This window comes from Neophocaena asiaeorientalis, unplaced genomic scaffold, assembly GCF_003031525.2.
Source record: "Neophocaena asiaeorientalis asiaeorientalis breed wild unplaced genomic scaffold, Neophocaena_asiaeorientalis_V1.1 scaffold79, whole genome shotgun sequence".
Lineage (NCBI taxonomy): Eukaryota > Metazoa > Chordata > Mammalia > Artiodactyla > Phocoenidae > Neophocaena > Neophocaena asiaeorientalis.
This window is the reverse complement of record NW_020175402.1, coordinates 7,228,088-7,244,451: the sequence shown is the minus strand read 5'-3', so window position 1 is coordinate 7,244,451 and position 16,364 is coordinate 7,228,088. Positions and strand designations below refer to the sequence as shown.

Genomic DNA, 16,364 nt, shown 5'->3' with positions numbered 1-16,364 from the left:
ACCTCCTATCTGCACGTGGAGAAAATGAACTTGGAATGGGAGGTGCCCAGAATCCACTGTACAGATGAGGAAACTAGGTCTTGGAGAGGTCAAGTCATTTTCCCAGGATCCTACAGGCGGGCAGTGTCAGAGGTGGGATTCAAACCCAGGTCTTGGTAGCTGCAGAGGCGGAGCCCTCGGTGACAGAGCCTGGACCCTGGCGGTGGCCTGCGCTCCCCTGGACCCAGAGAGCCCCGGCAGCACCCAGCCTGCTCTGTAACCTGAACTGTGGTAGCAGCTCGGTCATTTCCCAAAGACTCCGCCTTTTCCCAACCCCAGGCCTCCACATCTGAGTGAACCCTGTCCCTGTAGTTCCTGACAGCCTACACGACTGTGGCTGACCTGGGCCTGGGGCACGCCTGGGCTCCGTTAGGTGCCTCAGGGACCTAGCCCTGGGATTCTGGCCTTGCTCGTTCGTCTCATTGGCAGGTCTCTCCTGCTGCTTCAGAGCCCTCAGCTCCCCCAGGCTCCCCAGGAGAGCAGGAACAGCCAGGCCACGCCACCCAGAACACAAAATGCCCAACTCCGCCAACAGGACAGCCGCCCAGAAGGCTGAGCCCACGCTGAGCAGAACTGGAGGCCAGTGACCAACAGTGCAGACGCCCCAGCCAAGCCCTCTCTCCACCCAAGGGGAGGGCCGGGCTGAGTGGCGGTGACCCTGCAGATCCCGTGGCCTGGTGGCAGCAGGAGGACAGTTGTCTCCAAACCCCACCCTCCCTTGATTGACAACCTAGCCCCAGCCAAAGACAACCCAATTTGTTACATCTTCCCACACTTAGAAAAGCACTAGGACGCTATTACCAGGTTGGGCAGGCCGGGTCGGGGAGGGGTTTGTGGGTGAGCACTGGGTCCCCCGCCTCTGAGGAGATGGATGAGGATGGGCTTCCTCTCACGGGGTCAAGCATAGACCTGACTAAGGTGCCAGCTATTCCACAGGAAAGAACGGTGGCATTTCTAAACCCATTTGTGGTACACACTGTACGGTTCCTCAACCCCTTTTCTACAGTTTGTGCGAAGAAACTGGCAGAACTTTCTCTTCGTATGCGGCAAGTTGAAACAACTCTCAATATTTTAGATGCAAAGTTGTCATCTATCCCAGGGCTAGACGATGTCATATTTGAGGTATCTCCTATACGTGTCACTAGGATCACAAATGAAACACATTCTGAAACCACTTCAGAGCAATCACAGAACAGTTTACAAGACTCTGGACCACGGGAAAGTGAAGTAACACCAGAAAACATCTTGACTGTAGCCAAGGACATAAGATATGCCAGATATCTCAGAATGGCTCAAGTGGGTGTTCCAGTGATGGCAATAAGAAATAAAATGATATCGGAAGGACTAGACCCAGATCTTCCTGAGAGGCCAGATGCCCCAGGCCCTGATGTAGAAGGTGAAAAAAATATAGAAGAAAGTTCAGACAGCAAATCTTCTTTTAGTGACTAAGCTTAATTTTGATAACAATTACAGATACATGTGTTGGTGCACATTTACATTCTATAAGAAAGAGAGCCTGAACTTTAACTCTTAGTCATAAAAGCATCAAATGGCTACATTTCCACCACCAAGCTTCCTCTGTGAAAAAATAAATAAATAAAGCATTTATATATTAAAAAAAAGCACTAAAATCTTTAGCTGAGATATGTGTGCCTGTGACTAGCAGCAACCTTCTACCAAGATGTGTGTGTGAGTACATGTACCCCTTCTCCAAAATCACATGTATGCTCACCTCCCCCTGCCTCTTCCAAGCAGTTCCTCGGAGCTCTCCGAGAGACTGTGTCCTGGGCTGTAGTCCTCAGTAACTAGGTGTTCCCTTGGAATTGATCTCTCCATGAAGAGCATGCTTTGGAGACATGAAATAACCAGCAGAGAGCCTTAAATGAATTACCCTTGTCGACTGAAATAAAAATGCACCACGTGAGAGCAGGTGAGGGGAACTCACACCCCTCCCTGAACAGCTGGGCGAAGGGGGAACACCAGCTCCGGATCAGAGGAGTCCCCACAGGTCCATGCCAGGTCCGTCGGGCTGTGCTGACTCACAGTGGCAGGGCCTGCCTCTCCACAGGCAAGACTGGTAACAGTTGCTACTCTTCACATCTCCTGCCTATGAGACCCATCCTGCCTACGAGCCAAGCTGAGGAGGGAGGGGGCCGGAAGCAGACATTTTCCAGACGTCTGTATTTTGCAGGGGAAACAAACGCTGTCCAGCTGGACCTGCTGATGTGAGATGCAACGTGGCCAGTGGGGAGGTCATGGCCCTTGGGCTCAGGCAGCCCCCGCTGCGGATCCGGGCTCTTTCGAGCTCTGCGACCCTGGCCAGGCGCTCAGCATCTCTGGGCCTCAGCTTCTTCACCTGATACATGAGGCTAATAACAACTGCCTCTCAAGGACACTTTTATTTTTAGAGTCAAATGAGATCTCCAACATGACGGCCAAAACGTGTGCCTCCACGTGTCCATTACTTCATAAATCAATGATGAGGAAAATGCAGAGCGTCAGCTAGAGGTTTGGATAGTTGGAAATATACATTTCTACTTTTCCCCTCTCTTACCTCACCTTGGACCAGCTGGCCCTTTATACAGAACCCTCCTCTGGCCCAGGCATCTCTTCCATGCTGTCTCCCAGACTTTCTCTGTGTCATTCCCCGTGACTCTGCCTCTGTCTCCAGACGCTTCCCACTCTTCCCTCTCCCTGCCTTTGGGACTGGACTCTCTCCAGTGCCCTGGGCTCATTTGCCCCACTCACACGTGAACTGCCCAGTTTGGAAGACCGTGGCGAGGCCACCTCTGCCTTGAAACCAGCCGTGTGCCAGACCCCAAGGGAAGCTGTGTGGGACATGGGTGTTGGGCTGCACGTCAGGAAGGGCACCTCTGCTCCTCTGCCCGCCGCCTGCCTGGCCCTTCACCAAAGCCCAAGTGCAGTTGGATGGACCAGGAGCTCAGCTCACAGCAGGCAGACCAGCATTGCCGAGCAACCACAATGTGCTGGGAACTTTAGTTCACTCAGAACCTGGGGCTTCACAGCGGGTGTGCTCCTGGGCCGTATGGAAGCCAGGGTCTATCCTAAACCCAGTGATCAGTGTGCCTTGTATGGTAGTGAAGAGAGAGCTTCTCCACACAGCTTTAATTGAGGAATTACACGGTCCTGGAGGATGGAGTCAGGAGGCTTTGAAGACAGACCACCAGGAGGGTGAGGCTGGGGGTGGGAGTGGGGGGCTCGGAGAGGAAGCCTCCCGCAGGGTCACCCAACCTAGATCTCAGTCTCAGCTCTCCCTCCCACTCACTCATGACCTTAAGTTGGGCAAGCCCCTTGACTCCTCTGAGCCTCAGTTTCCCTGGGATCCTGTGAGGGTTGCATGAATACAATGCACGTGAAAGTCCCAACACAGCACTCGGCTCAGTAAAGATGAGCTGGAATCAAACCTCATCCACTGTGATGAGGAGACCTGGGACCAGGACCCAGTGTTCTGATGCCTGGACTCTGACCCTCCTGCCCTCCCTCCTGTTCTAGAGGCTAATCCCAGCGTCCCTCCCTTTGGACCCAACAATGAGTCATGTTACACACATGGTGCCTCCCTTGGCCCTGTGCCCCTCACAGCTTTCAAAGATGCAGGGATTCATCAGGGCACCGCTCCCCAGGATGACCACAGCTCCACACCAGCTCCTTTCCCATCTCCCTCCCTCCCTCCCTCGAGATTCCACATCCTTGGGACAATAGCTGAGTGCATTTGCAGAGGGTTTCTAATGGCCGGTTGGGTCCCTCGAGGACTACTGTGCATTCCCTATAATGACATTCATTAGTCTGTCTGACATCAGTGCTGTTCTCAGGTTAATATGTTTAACTTAATGAGGCATTATTTTCAGTTAGAAAACTCCTGAAGCAGCGTCATTTCTCCTGGTGAACGAAGCTGATGAATAGATTAATACCAGGCTTGAACAAGCTGACCAAGAAATTGAGTCTAACCAGCTCCCTTTTCTTCTTCAGGTATGAACTGAGCTTGAATTAATTTGCGCAAAACTGCCCATTTCTTAGGGGAAGAAACAGGAAGAAGACCCCACTCGGCTCTGTGATTTGTCCTCCATGTGCCTGTTGTTTCCCTCCCCCCGACCCCCAGCCCCAGCTCCAAAGAGAGAAAAGAGCAAGGACCAGGATGTGAAAGGAGGGAAGGGGAGGAGTGCCTGCAGTCAAGCAGCAGGACGGGCCAGAGTGTGAAAGGGGAGCCCGCACCTGGCTACAGAGGCCGCCGGCACAGGGGGCACAGCGGGAGCTGGCTGGCCCGTCTCTGTCATCGCCCGCTTTGTGGGGTTCACTGCTGCAGCCCCAGTGTACAGCAACTAGGGGGCACTCAGTAGATATTTGTCACATGATTGCAGTAGGTGCTCAACACAGATAGCTCTTACTGTAATTCAAGGAATCACGTGACCTCAAGAGGGAGCAGGTGCTCAGATACATCTGTGGCTGAGCCAGATGACTCCTGACCCAAGGGTCACGGATGACCCAAAGGTCAATTTCCTTTGATGATTTGACCCATCACTCTCCCCATGGGCACTTAGAGCCAGCCACGAAGTGCCAGCCAGCCAGGATGCACTTTCCTTCCTCCCAGGCTGAGGGCTGCCAGGCCATGCCAGTTCACTGCCTGCCCCCCTCCTAAACCAGAAAACAGAGAGGGGCTGAGCACCCTCTCTGCACCCATTCTGCTCGCTCAATGGCCAAAATTCACTCTGAGAGCAAGACCGTCCCTTTTTGTGGTGTCCATAGGCAGGGGTGGGATGAGATCTACAGGCAAGCAGAGCTGTGGAATCAGAGAGCCCAGTTGGGCAGCTTGGACATAATCCAGGCAGGAGGCAATGGTGGGAGCATAAATAAGCCTCCACGTTGCAGGGTTGCAGTGAATGTTTGTCCAAAGCCCCCAGCACCACTCCTGGCACATAGTAGGACCTCAGGAGATGGTAGCTATTATTAGTAGTCCATGACGGAAATGACAGAGCTGAAATATAATCTCTCAGCTGCCTGGCCTCGTGTCCCCTGGCCCAGGAGCTATGTCCAGTCTCTTCATAGAGATGAAAACGGCAAACTCAGGCTGCAGAGAGAATTTGCTGGTGATGAGTTGCAGAAAATTGGGTCTTTGCAGCAGTGGAGAAAGACCAGAGGGTGGAATTAGATAAGTGGCAAACACCAAACTTTCACACGTTCCCCATGTGCTCACATGGCACAGACCCAGAACATCTTGAAGGAAGGTAACCTTTAAAGGCTATGTTCTCTTCCTCAATTTAAATGAAGTAAGTGTAGGCACTGAAGTGCATATATGGTGACTGAATTGTCCCAGGTCAAACCCTCTCCTCCTATAATATATCCTCCAGATGGGACTTTAACGAGATGCAATTACATCACGCATGCTCTGTTCATGGGGGCAAGTGATCACATGCATTTCTTTTGGCTTGAGGCTGATGGGCACCTTCCATCTGCAAATGTGGCTTTTGAGTGTGTCTGTTTGGGCGAGGAGTTCTAAAAAGCAAAGACACCCCCGGAGCAACTCAGCCTCTGGCTTTTCAAAGGCAGAAGCTCCTGTTTGCTGGTTTTGTTCTTGGTGAATGTTTCTGGCAGAGAATTCAGAAGTGAGGTCAGAGGTCACCTCAATCTGAGCAGAGGCCTGGGTAGGGCTTGGGTCCTCGCACAGCTGACCGAGTGTTCTGGAACCTTTTGCTTCCACTCTCTGGGCTCAGTTTCCCCAACGCATAAAATAGAGCCCTCAGGCCTGATTGTGTCTAAGGATCCTTCTGAGTCGAACGTGACAATAAGTCCAAGTGAAAGTGGGATGGAGGATGGTAAATAGTCAGGGAGTGGAGAGGTGGTGGGACTGGTGACCATGCTGATGGGCTACCGTTGAAAGTCCTGCCTTTATCACTGCAGTCCAGGACCAACTTCCAACCACCAGCCCCTGTGTTTCTTTGCCCAGGGGGTGTTTTTTGATCACAAAATCCCACCCCAGTACCCTGTGTGGCAGAACTTGCTTGTCTCAGCATTAATGCCCCAGCCCTGGGAAGAGCCTTCGACCTAAGGCAACCAACGGCGAGGTAGCTGGGACCTATGGCGACCAATGGCAAGGTAGCTGGTGTGTAAATACGCAGCCAGCTGTTTTAACGGGGAACTTTCTTGTGCACGTGTGTGCAGCACTGCCTCCTGGTTTGAACACAGGCTTTTTTGGAGGGCTTCCCTTCCCTGGCTCACTTCCCCTCCTCCCTCAAGTGTTTCTCTTCACCTCCCAACTTAATTGCAGTCACTGAAGCCTTAAACTCTGCTAACATGGGACCCAAAACTAAGATGACAACTGAGAGAGAGAGAAGAACACAGACAGGTTCCAGGGTGGGCGCTCATCCCAATGGTGTGTTCAATTACTGGGAGCTCTTTGAGCCATAGATTTACAATGTGTATGCTTTCCTCTGTGTGTGTTTTACATTTTACGATAATAATAATAATAACAGGGCCCTTTCTACTGAGATGCCATGAATATGCTGGGGGGATGGCGGTGGCAGTGACATCCAATACATAGAGTACAGTAATAAAGTAGTGAATTTTGTCAAACGATGTGTGGAACACATGAACTGTTGAGTAAATGAATGAACCAAAGAATCATGGAATAAATGCACGAACGAAGCGATGAATGAATGAGCACTGTCAGGAGTGAGCGAATGAATGAACCAAGGAAAGAAAGGCTGTAAGAAGAAACCCCTGGTGACTGTGTGAGGAGCTGGGCGCCCAAATGCACAATGGAAGGAAGGACGAGTGGATGAAAGGACACGCATGGGAGTAGAATGAATGAATAAAGTAACACATAAATGAGCATGTGAAGAAACCAGTGACAGACCAATAAATGAATGAAAAATAACTGAAGAAGCTAGTGAATGAACGGACATAAGAGTCTAAGAAACAATAGGCAAATAAATAATTATATAAATGTTTAAATGCATAAATGATTTGATATGTTCTGGCTGCACATGAGGGGGGAAGTAATTTGTACAGCAAAATCCTCTCAAGTCTGAGACAGCGTCTCCACTCAGACACCTGGGGCCAAGGTCAAAATCAGCATATTCTCAGAGAAATTTCCAAAAGTGACTTCAGTTTGGATTTAACAGAAACATTTTTGAGCAAATATCTGTGATGCAACGGACTGGGCCACTCCCCAGAATAAACCCCGGGTTAAGGGGGAAGAGCTAGATGGAATTGGCTACATTGTTTTCACAATTAGGTCACAGATAATTACCTATTATGGAGCAAACCTCCAGGAGGATTTTAATAATCACTATTTAAATAACACATTTTCACTGTCTCCTTACAAATTAACCTCTGGAGTTGTAATTACTGTCTGCATGGGAAAGTTTGCTATGTGGCTTGGGAATGAGGAAGGGGGTTGGCATTGTCACGGTGATTGTCCCCTGAGACCCCGAGGCCAGGTGATTCTGGGGACAGAGCTCAGGTTTGGGGAGACCCAGGTCCAGGATGCCAAGCAAGTCCCTCCCCCCATCTGGGCCACCTCGGTCAGCTTCCCTGAGAAGTGAAGATGGTCTCCAAATACCCAAACTCCCTGGGTATTCAGGGTGCTCTCACTCCAGACCCAGGTCAGGGTCAGAGTTACTCACCCCCCAGCTGTTTCCCCACAGCTCAGGCGCATCCTCATCAAGGGGTAACGGGGTCTCCTCTGGACCTGTGTTTCTCCCCGACCTGACTGAGGGCGGGACCCATCTGGTCCTCAGCACGCGCTCAGCTCCCAGCACAGGGCCTGCACACAGTAGGTGCTCAGTGAACTCTGGGAGAGGAACGCATGGATCTTGCTGTGCAGTGTGGGCTTGAGAAGCCACTTCAGTCCCTTTCAGAATTATGACGTTTGATAAACAGGCGGCCTCTCACCGTGTCCTCACGGAGCTTCTCACAGTGGCCCCGTCGCTGACGCTCTCCCAGGTTTCACTCCTTCCCTGGACTCCGCCTGCGTCTGCCCGTCTCGGCCGCTCCCCAACTCCCTGTGCGCTGCCTCTAGTACCTGGTGGGCCTGAAAGTATGGAAACTGGTGTAATTGTGCATGGAGTGAGAATCAATGGGTTTTGATGCGGGGCCGGGGCTCTGCCCTGATCAAAGTGCATGAGGGCTAACGTGTCTCTTGGTCCCCACACTGACCCTGACCCGGCACCGGCATTGATGAGAGGTCAGCATGGGGTCTGACCCCCCACAGGGATGGGGGAGACCTGTGAAGTTCCCCGTGAGCACCTGGATGGCGTGGAGGAGCCGGATGGAGGATCCAGGTCCCTGACAGTGACCTGGATGCCGCCCCTGCTGTCCAGCGTGTGGATTGAATGCTGTGTATTTGCACCTGGGATTCTGGAATTTCTTCCTGCTTCCAGACGTCTGCTTCCCTAAAGAGTCCATCTCACTCAAACTGTCTCTTTCTGTCTAAGGTGTTGGAAACCGCACGTGACAAGGTCCTGCCTGCAGGTGTGATGCACAGTCCCTCTTCCCCTTGTCTGTGTCTGACCCTCCTGACCATTTGGGTGACAGCCAGCCCCTCCCGCAATCATCCCTGATGGAACTGGCCATGGGGGCAGGAGGAGAAGACCCGCCGAAGAGGGAGGCCGAGCCGATCACAAAGGCCTGAACTCCGTGGGGAGGAGTGCGGACTCCCTCCTATCAGGAACGAGCAGCAGGTGGGGAGGGCACAGTGGTGAGTTCCGTGCAGCTGAACTGAGCGGCACCTTCGTCCAGGGGATCAGGAACCTGGAGGTGACCCCTGCTGTTCCCAGGGGGTCTGTGACCTTGAGGTACCTCAGGGTATGTCACCTGTGGAACCTCCAAGAGTTCTAGGAACTACCTGTCTACCAGCTCAGCCGACAGGGTTGAGCACAGAGACCAAGTGACCATCCGACCGGTCACCTCCACGGGCTCTGCCTGGCGGGGCTGTTCTGGCCGGACTCCTCCATGCCCCCTGCTCTCCCGCAGCAAGTCCAGCCTCACAGGGGCAGCCCTAGCAGGTGCCCTGGGAAATGGACCAAGGGATCCCTGTTCACCTTTCCAGGATGCCAAGGACACCCACAGGCTGCCTCTGAGTGGGGGAACCACAGGTGGCCAGACAGGCAGCTGAGAATCCTCTTATATTTGCTACATTCTTCAGTTTGTTCTTGACCATCACAAATCGCCCTTGGAGACAGAGGAAGAAGTTGTAAAAATGAAAGGAGAAATAAGCAACAGTGACTCCCATGAAATGAGATCAAGTTTCCTTCTACACAGTTAAACATGGACATTTACAACATCCCTGTCACACGATGCACTGACTGCTGTTAGGGAAGATTATTTGGTAATGAAAGGACTGGGGGTTTCTGGATATTTAAGGAGCAAAGGACCAGGGGCTTCAAAGTCAGACAGACCCAGATTTGAGTCTCAGCTCAGCCACGTCCTCAAGCAGGTTTCACCACACTTTCCAAAGCCCATCTTGTAATTTCTTAAGTGGGAGATGGTGCCTCTCTCTCAAGTATAAATGAAAGAACTTGGGTACAAGAGCACAGCACCTGGGGCACTGCAAACATTCAAACCATGGCTGTTGTTGTGATCGACTACATGAAGAATAAAGATAAAGCAGAGGTCGTCTTGGGAGAGATGCTTCCTTCCTTTGTCCCTTTGGAAATCTCCTTGTTGGGCTGCTTAACTAATTTGGTAATCTCTTATTCTTCTGATAAAATAAAGCTCGACTGCAGAAAGCTTTATCATCAAAGGAAAAAAGAAAAAAGAAGATGCTCACACTGCAATGTCCATAAAAATCTATTTCTTATGCAAGGTCCCTGGTTGCAAAGAGGTGAAGGGAAGTCCCTTGCCCCTGCCTGTGTCCCCTGCACTGAGGACAGGTTGGGCAGAGTCCCGTTGCATCCCTACAGCTGGTGCAGGGCGGCACCATCCTCCCATCCTGCAGATGAGGAAACCGAGGCTCAGAGAGGTGATGTCACTTAAAAGTCAAATGATGTCACCTTCCTACACACCTGCCAGGTGAGACCCAGCAGGAACAAAATTCCCTGCTCCACGGAGCTGGTGTTATGCTGGGGGGCACAGGCCATAGGGATGAAGTCATAGTACGTGTCAAGCGGTGATCAGTGGGAAGAAGAAAAATCAAGCTCGATGTCAGACGGCCTTGTTTGTCCTAAAGAAGCACCTGCCCATGTCCTGCAGCCTTGAGGCATCTCAGAGCTGCTTTCTGCTAGGGAGGCTTCTGGGTGTGAAGAACACTCTTATGGGAATAATGGATGCATGGAGAAGGACCAAGGACCCTTCCTTCCTTCACTCACCCATTCACTCACTCGCCCAACACCCAGACCAGCCCTGATGTAAGTCTGTGGAACCAGACCCCCCAGGCCCCGTCCTGGGGCTCACACTCCAGCTGGGGCTCAGATCAGACCAGGAGGTCGTGCCAACTCCAGGCTGTCTCAGCCCCGGGTCCCTTGTCTGTACAATGCAGGCGATAAGCGCTTACTGACCTGTCACCCACCCGTGCTGGGAATGTGCTGAGGGTTCTCGTGCTTCGCCTCTGCCCAGCCTCACAACCGCCCTGCGCGCCCACAATGCACAAATTAGGAAACCGAGGCCCAGAGAGGTGACGTCAGCTGCATGGTCTGGGTCAAAAAGTAGCTTCAGGGTTAGAGGACCCGAGTGTGTGTCCAGGCTCGGCCATTCCCCAGCTGTGTGACCTCAGCAAGCCTCTCGCCACCGAGCCTGTGTCCTCACCAGAAAAGCGGTGACGATGGTGGTACCTGCCTTGTGGGGCTGTTGTGAGGGGAAGTGAGATGGTGCTCGGGACACACGTGGGACATGCCTGGCATAGAGCATCATGATCACAGTGACAGCTTCCTCCCCGGTGGTGCTCACTGCCTTGATCCTCCTGGCAACCCTTAGATGGATGTGCGATCATAACCCTTAACAAAACATGCCGTGGTCTCCAGTTTGCCGGTGAGAAAAACAAGACTCAGCAGAGTGGAGTCATTAACTAAAATCACAAGATGACAGCTAGCAGAGTCGGATCCCTTCATCTTCCCTGTGCTTTCTATCCACCCCGATTTTCTCCTTTGCTTCTTCCTTTGTTTTCTTTTTGACTCATTTGCTTCTGCCCATTGTATAGATCAAATATCCTTCATTACCTTTCTGCTTCTACTGGTTGCAAAAGTCTGCACCCTATTTCTCTCCATTTATTAATTAACTTAAAATGAAATGTGTACTTATTTAGACTTGATACAGTTTAAAGCTAATCAACATCTCTGCCCTCCCTTTGAACAACACCAAGATCATCAAATACCATAACTCTAATCTCCTATCTTAATGTTGGTTTTATCTAGTGCTATGATTCCATCTTCTTTTTCTGCTCCTCCCAACTTAGTTCTTACTATTTTTGTTGTCAGTTTTCCTCTTGTTTCATTTAGGCAATAAGCAATTAGATTTATCCCAAGTACACAAATATTTCTACATGCTTTTCCTGCTTTCATCCTATTCCTTCCTTTTAAGCTCAATGTCTTTCCTTCTGAAGTGATCCTTTATTCATTCTTTTAGTAAGATCTGGTAAATTCTCTCAGTTTTTACTCTGAAATATCTTTTTTTCTTTATCAATTTTGAGTGATGGTTTACCTAGAACTAAAATTGTCCTTTGGTAGTTAGTTGTTCCACTTGGCGCCAAAAATAGTATTCCAGTGTTTTCTGGTCTCTATTGTCACCATGGAGTAGTCAGATGTCTATCTGTCTTTCTCAACTGATCTTTTCTTTCTCTGGTTGCCTTTTATAAAATATAAACTTGTTTTTAATGTATATCCAGGGGTCCCTCAGGCTCCCTTCCATTCACTACCATTCCACCAGTTCTAGCATTATAGATTAGTTGTTTCTGTTTCAGAACATTTTATAAATGGAACTATACAGTATGTTCTCATTTGTGTCTGGCTTTTTCTTTCTTCTCAGTGTTATGTTTGTAGTTGTAGTTTATCAATTCCCGTTGATGTATATACAGGTATAGATATAGGTATCAGTAGATCAAGAAGTAGATCTAGGTCTAGATATAAACAAAGATGTTTTTCAAGGCCTTCTTAGGATTCATAGGGCTTCTTGAATCTGAAAATCATCTTTCCATAAGTTCTGGAAAATTCTGGGTTCTTATTGATGTGATTATTTCCTGTTTCATTCCTTGTTTTCTTGTATTCTAGAACCTTATTTCATGTATGATGGATCATATTATTCCAGTCTAACATCTCTTAATCTCACTTTTATATTTTCCACCAATTTACTTTTCTGATCTCTATTCTGGATAATTTCCTTTTGTCTACATTCCTGTTTACTTATTTTCTTCCTAGCTTTGCCTCATCTGCTACTTTATTCATTCATTGAGATTTCATTTCAAAGGTTATATATTTCATTTTTAGGGAAAAATTTTCTTTTCCAACATGACTGCTCCTTTTTTCATAGTATTTGGTTCCATTCTTATGGTTTTTTAAAGACTTAATTTTTTAAACCAGTTTTAGGTTCACAGCAAAATTGAGAGGAAAGCAAAGATATTTCCCGTATCCCCTCTGCTCCACCCCCTACATGTGTAGCCTCTTTTGTTGTCAATGCCCCCCTCCTAGAGTGGTACCTTTGATGAACATACAGTGATAAATAATAAACATCAAATTCCATAGTTTACATTAGGGTTCTTAGTGTTGTACATTCTATGGGTTTGGACAAACGTATAATCACAGGTGTTCACTATTATAACAGCACACAAATATTTTCATTGCTCCCAAAGTCCTCTGTGATCCACCTATTCATCCCTCCCCCAGAATGATTTCGATTCTTTCTTTTACGTCTTTATTTTAAACATACTTATCTTTTAGAGTTTCCCTTGGAATCATTCTATTATTTGAGGTTCTTTAGATTCTCTTCCTATTCTTTTTTGTCTGCTACTTCTCATGCATTATGTCCATTCTTCACTCGTCTTCAAATTTTGGTTTTTGAGCTCCTCTTCATTGGGGCCTTATCTGTGCGAATCCTGGACAGCCTGAGTGAAGGGTGTGGCCCACTGAACTATTCTGGATTGGCTGCTTCAGATGCTCCAGAAGTATCATCAGCCTGGCACCAGTTATGGATGAGTTCCTTGGCTTCTAAGTTCAGAAATCAAACTTATGGGGTAAATTAAAACCCTCAGCCCAAGGGAGGTGCAGGTCTATTTACAAATTCCCCAGAGAATTTGTTATTACTCTACCCAGGGTCCAGACAGAGACAGACACGCTTCCCTGCAATGGAATTTCCTCCTAATGGAATTTTTTTCTAATATACTCTTTCACTGAGGGTATAGCTCTTCAAATGTCCCAGCTCTATTTGGGGACCAAATATCCAAATTCTGGGCTCCCATGGGCACGAGGCCTTGTTTGCCCTGTGAGAATGTTATGCCTGAGCCCTCAAGTTCCCAAGACTCACAGTCTCACTCCCACCCCCAGCATGGCAGCTGCTACCCCAGTTCATACACTTGCCACCCTGGTTGTCAGTCCCTCTCCACTCCCTAGGGATGTCCCTGTCCTTTTTGCTATATTTCATCAAATGTTTCTAGGGTTCATAGAGGGAAGGTTCTCAGGGGAAGGAGTTAGAGGCGAGTCTCTGAGATGGGTCTGTCCCCTGCCCCACCCGCCATGGGCCCATCTGGACTGAGTCTGAGGATCCCATGTGATATCCAGAGCAGGGGTCCAGGAGGCAGGTGGGTTTATAAATCAGGACTCAGCAAATGGGGCTGAATGTAGACACAGATTTGGAATACAGCAGATGTGTTCATTAACATCTTTGGGAACGTGCCGGTATCCACATGGATGTGTTTGTGTGTCTGTTCCTTTTCCTATGCACCTGGGCAGCGCCCAGAACTTCTGTATCTGAGGCCTGGATCAGTGACAAATATGAGTGCAAACTCACAGGGCACCATGCCCGGCTGCCTTTAGGGGAGAAATGATCTGGGTTCATATGAGCCCACCATGGAAAGGAGGTCGCTTGGGGCTATATCAGTACCTGGGTCTCCATGTGGGCTCTGGTGCTTTCTAGATGTGTTAGTTTAGGTAAGTCAGTTCTCTTCCCTGAGCCTCAGCTGGAAGATAGAGATAATAAAGCCCACCTGGCAGGGTGCCCTGAAGACTGAGACAACACGGGCAGGTATGCCAAGCGGAGCACACAGTGATGCTCGGGACTCTGTGCTCGGTCAGGGCAGCCAGATCTGCGTTCAAGGTGTCATCAGGAAGGAAATGTCTGGGCTTCCCTGGTGGCGCAGCAGTTGAGAGTCCGCCTGCTGATGCAGGGGACGTGGGTTCGTGCCCCGGTCCGGGAAGATCCCACGTGCCGCGGAGCGGCTGGGCCCGTGAGCCATGGCCGCTGAGCCTGTGCATCCAGAGCCTGTGCTCCGCAACGGAAGAGGCCACAGCAGTGAGAGGCCCCCGTACCAAAAAAAAAAAAAAAAAAAAGAAGGAAATGTTTGAGTTGGTCCTCAGAACATTCATTCCACCGGGTGGGAAGTGAGGGAAGACTTTTTATGCAGAGAAACCAGTAAATGCAAAGGCTGGAGATGGTATAGGTGTGGAATGTTCTGGGACAGTGGGTGGTTCTGTGTAGCTGGTGTGTTGGGGGAGGGTGAGAGGGACTGTAAGTTCTGGGGACACCTAGACCCAGGGGATGGAAATGGGGACAAAAATGTTCCAACATGTCTTGTTTGGCCAGAGCTGAGTGTGGGTCAGAGAACTGGGGCTTTTAGCAGTCAGCAGAAAATGGACATGCCTGTCCTCAGAGGATTCAGACCTTCAAGACCTAGGAAGCAACTCCTAAGCCTACACTCAGCATCACAGGTCCCTTTCAGTGTCCTTCATAAATGGATGTTGGAGGTCTGGACAGAGTCCCGTAGGGATACAGCTCTGATTAAAGGGCCGGAGCCAACTGACCCATGGGTTGGAAGAAAGAAGTTTGCCTAGTATATCAGTATACTGTTGATATTATTATAATATTATTTATATGATTAATTGATACTAATAGCAGTATTCTGTTGATATTATTAATAGTAGTATTATTAATAATAATAAGCATTATAGCTAACACACATTGAGGGCTTACTTTGTGCCAGGCACTAAGCTAAACGCTGTGTGTGTGTGTGTGTGTGTGTATAGTGTATATATCGGTTTATTTCATCCTCAAAAGCCCTCCTAAGGAGAGTACTAGTATTACCCTCGTTATACAGATGAGGAAACTGAGGCACAGAGCAGTTGAGTTCACTAGAGACAGAGAGTTGGATGTAGGGTGGGGTGGCACAGACTTGGGGGGTCAGGCGGGTCAGAGTTCACATCCCCATCTGGCCCCTCACCTAGCTGTGTAGCCTTGAGCAAGTGACTCCACCTTTCTGAGCCTCAGTTTCCTCCTCTGTCAAATGCAGGATGGGCTAGGGCCCCTGCAGGACCCAAGGTCTGGCAGGGGCTGCAGAGATGAGAGTCCCCCCCACAAAGCTGCAGGCAGTGCCAAGTCCCTGCTCTGGTTCCAAGCACCTTCAAGGCTGGGGACACCCAGAGGAGAGGGCAGTCCCTTAGTGAGAGAGTGGCTGCCTCAGCCACATTCTGGGAATTGCCAGGAGTCTGTGGAGCCCAGAAATCCCAGGGCTATGAAATACTAATGTCACTCCTGGGGTCCAAATCCCAGCTGGTAGGGAGCAGCGGATGCTCAGCAGTAATTCTGCATCCATCCACAGGGGCTGAGCTCTGTAGATGAGACCGGACTCCCCAGTGCAAGGATCACTTTGATTACTTCGTAATGATAAACATGCTGAAATTATATTGTCAGCAGTTAATTATCACTTGTTAAACAAGTGTGTCCCCAGATTGCATGCTTAATTTTCATAACGGTTTGCAAAAATTCCTTTCTGTTATTTATGAGGTCTCTCCGAGAGAGACATTCATTGCTAGAAATGAAGCTTTTTTCAATGCAGGTTTTAAAAATAAGCAGGTTTCCTTGGCATTGAGTCAGGGCTCCTTGTATGAAACAGAAAACACTGTCTAGTTTAAGCAAAAGAAAAAGGGGGAAGGGGGAGGGGACTGGCTCCTGGGGGTCCTACAAGACCTTAATGGACTTAGATCTGACTCAAGCCTGGAACAAGGACACCCGGTAGCCCTGTCCCCCCCCCTTCTTGTCAGCAGTCAGCAGAAAATGGACATGCCTGTCCTCAGAGGACTCAGACCTTCAAGACCCAGGAAGCAACTCCTAAGCCTACACTCAGCATCACAGGTCCCTTTCAGTGTCCGTCATAAATGGATGTTGGAGGTCTG

General features: G+C 49.5%; 1 pseudogene; it reads left to right on the top strand.

Moving 5' to 3' along the window:
* The first annotated feature begins 906 nt into the window (after window positions 1–906).
* On the top strand, window positions 907–1,488 carry LOC112414448 (WASH complex subunit 3 pseudogene; annotated as a pseudogene).
* Window positions 1,489–16,364: the final 14,876 nt, after the last annotated feature.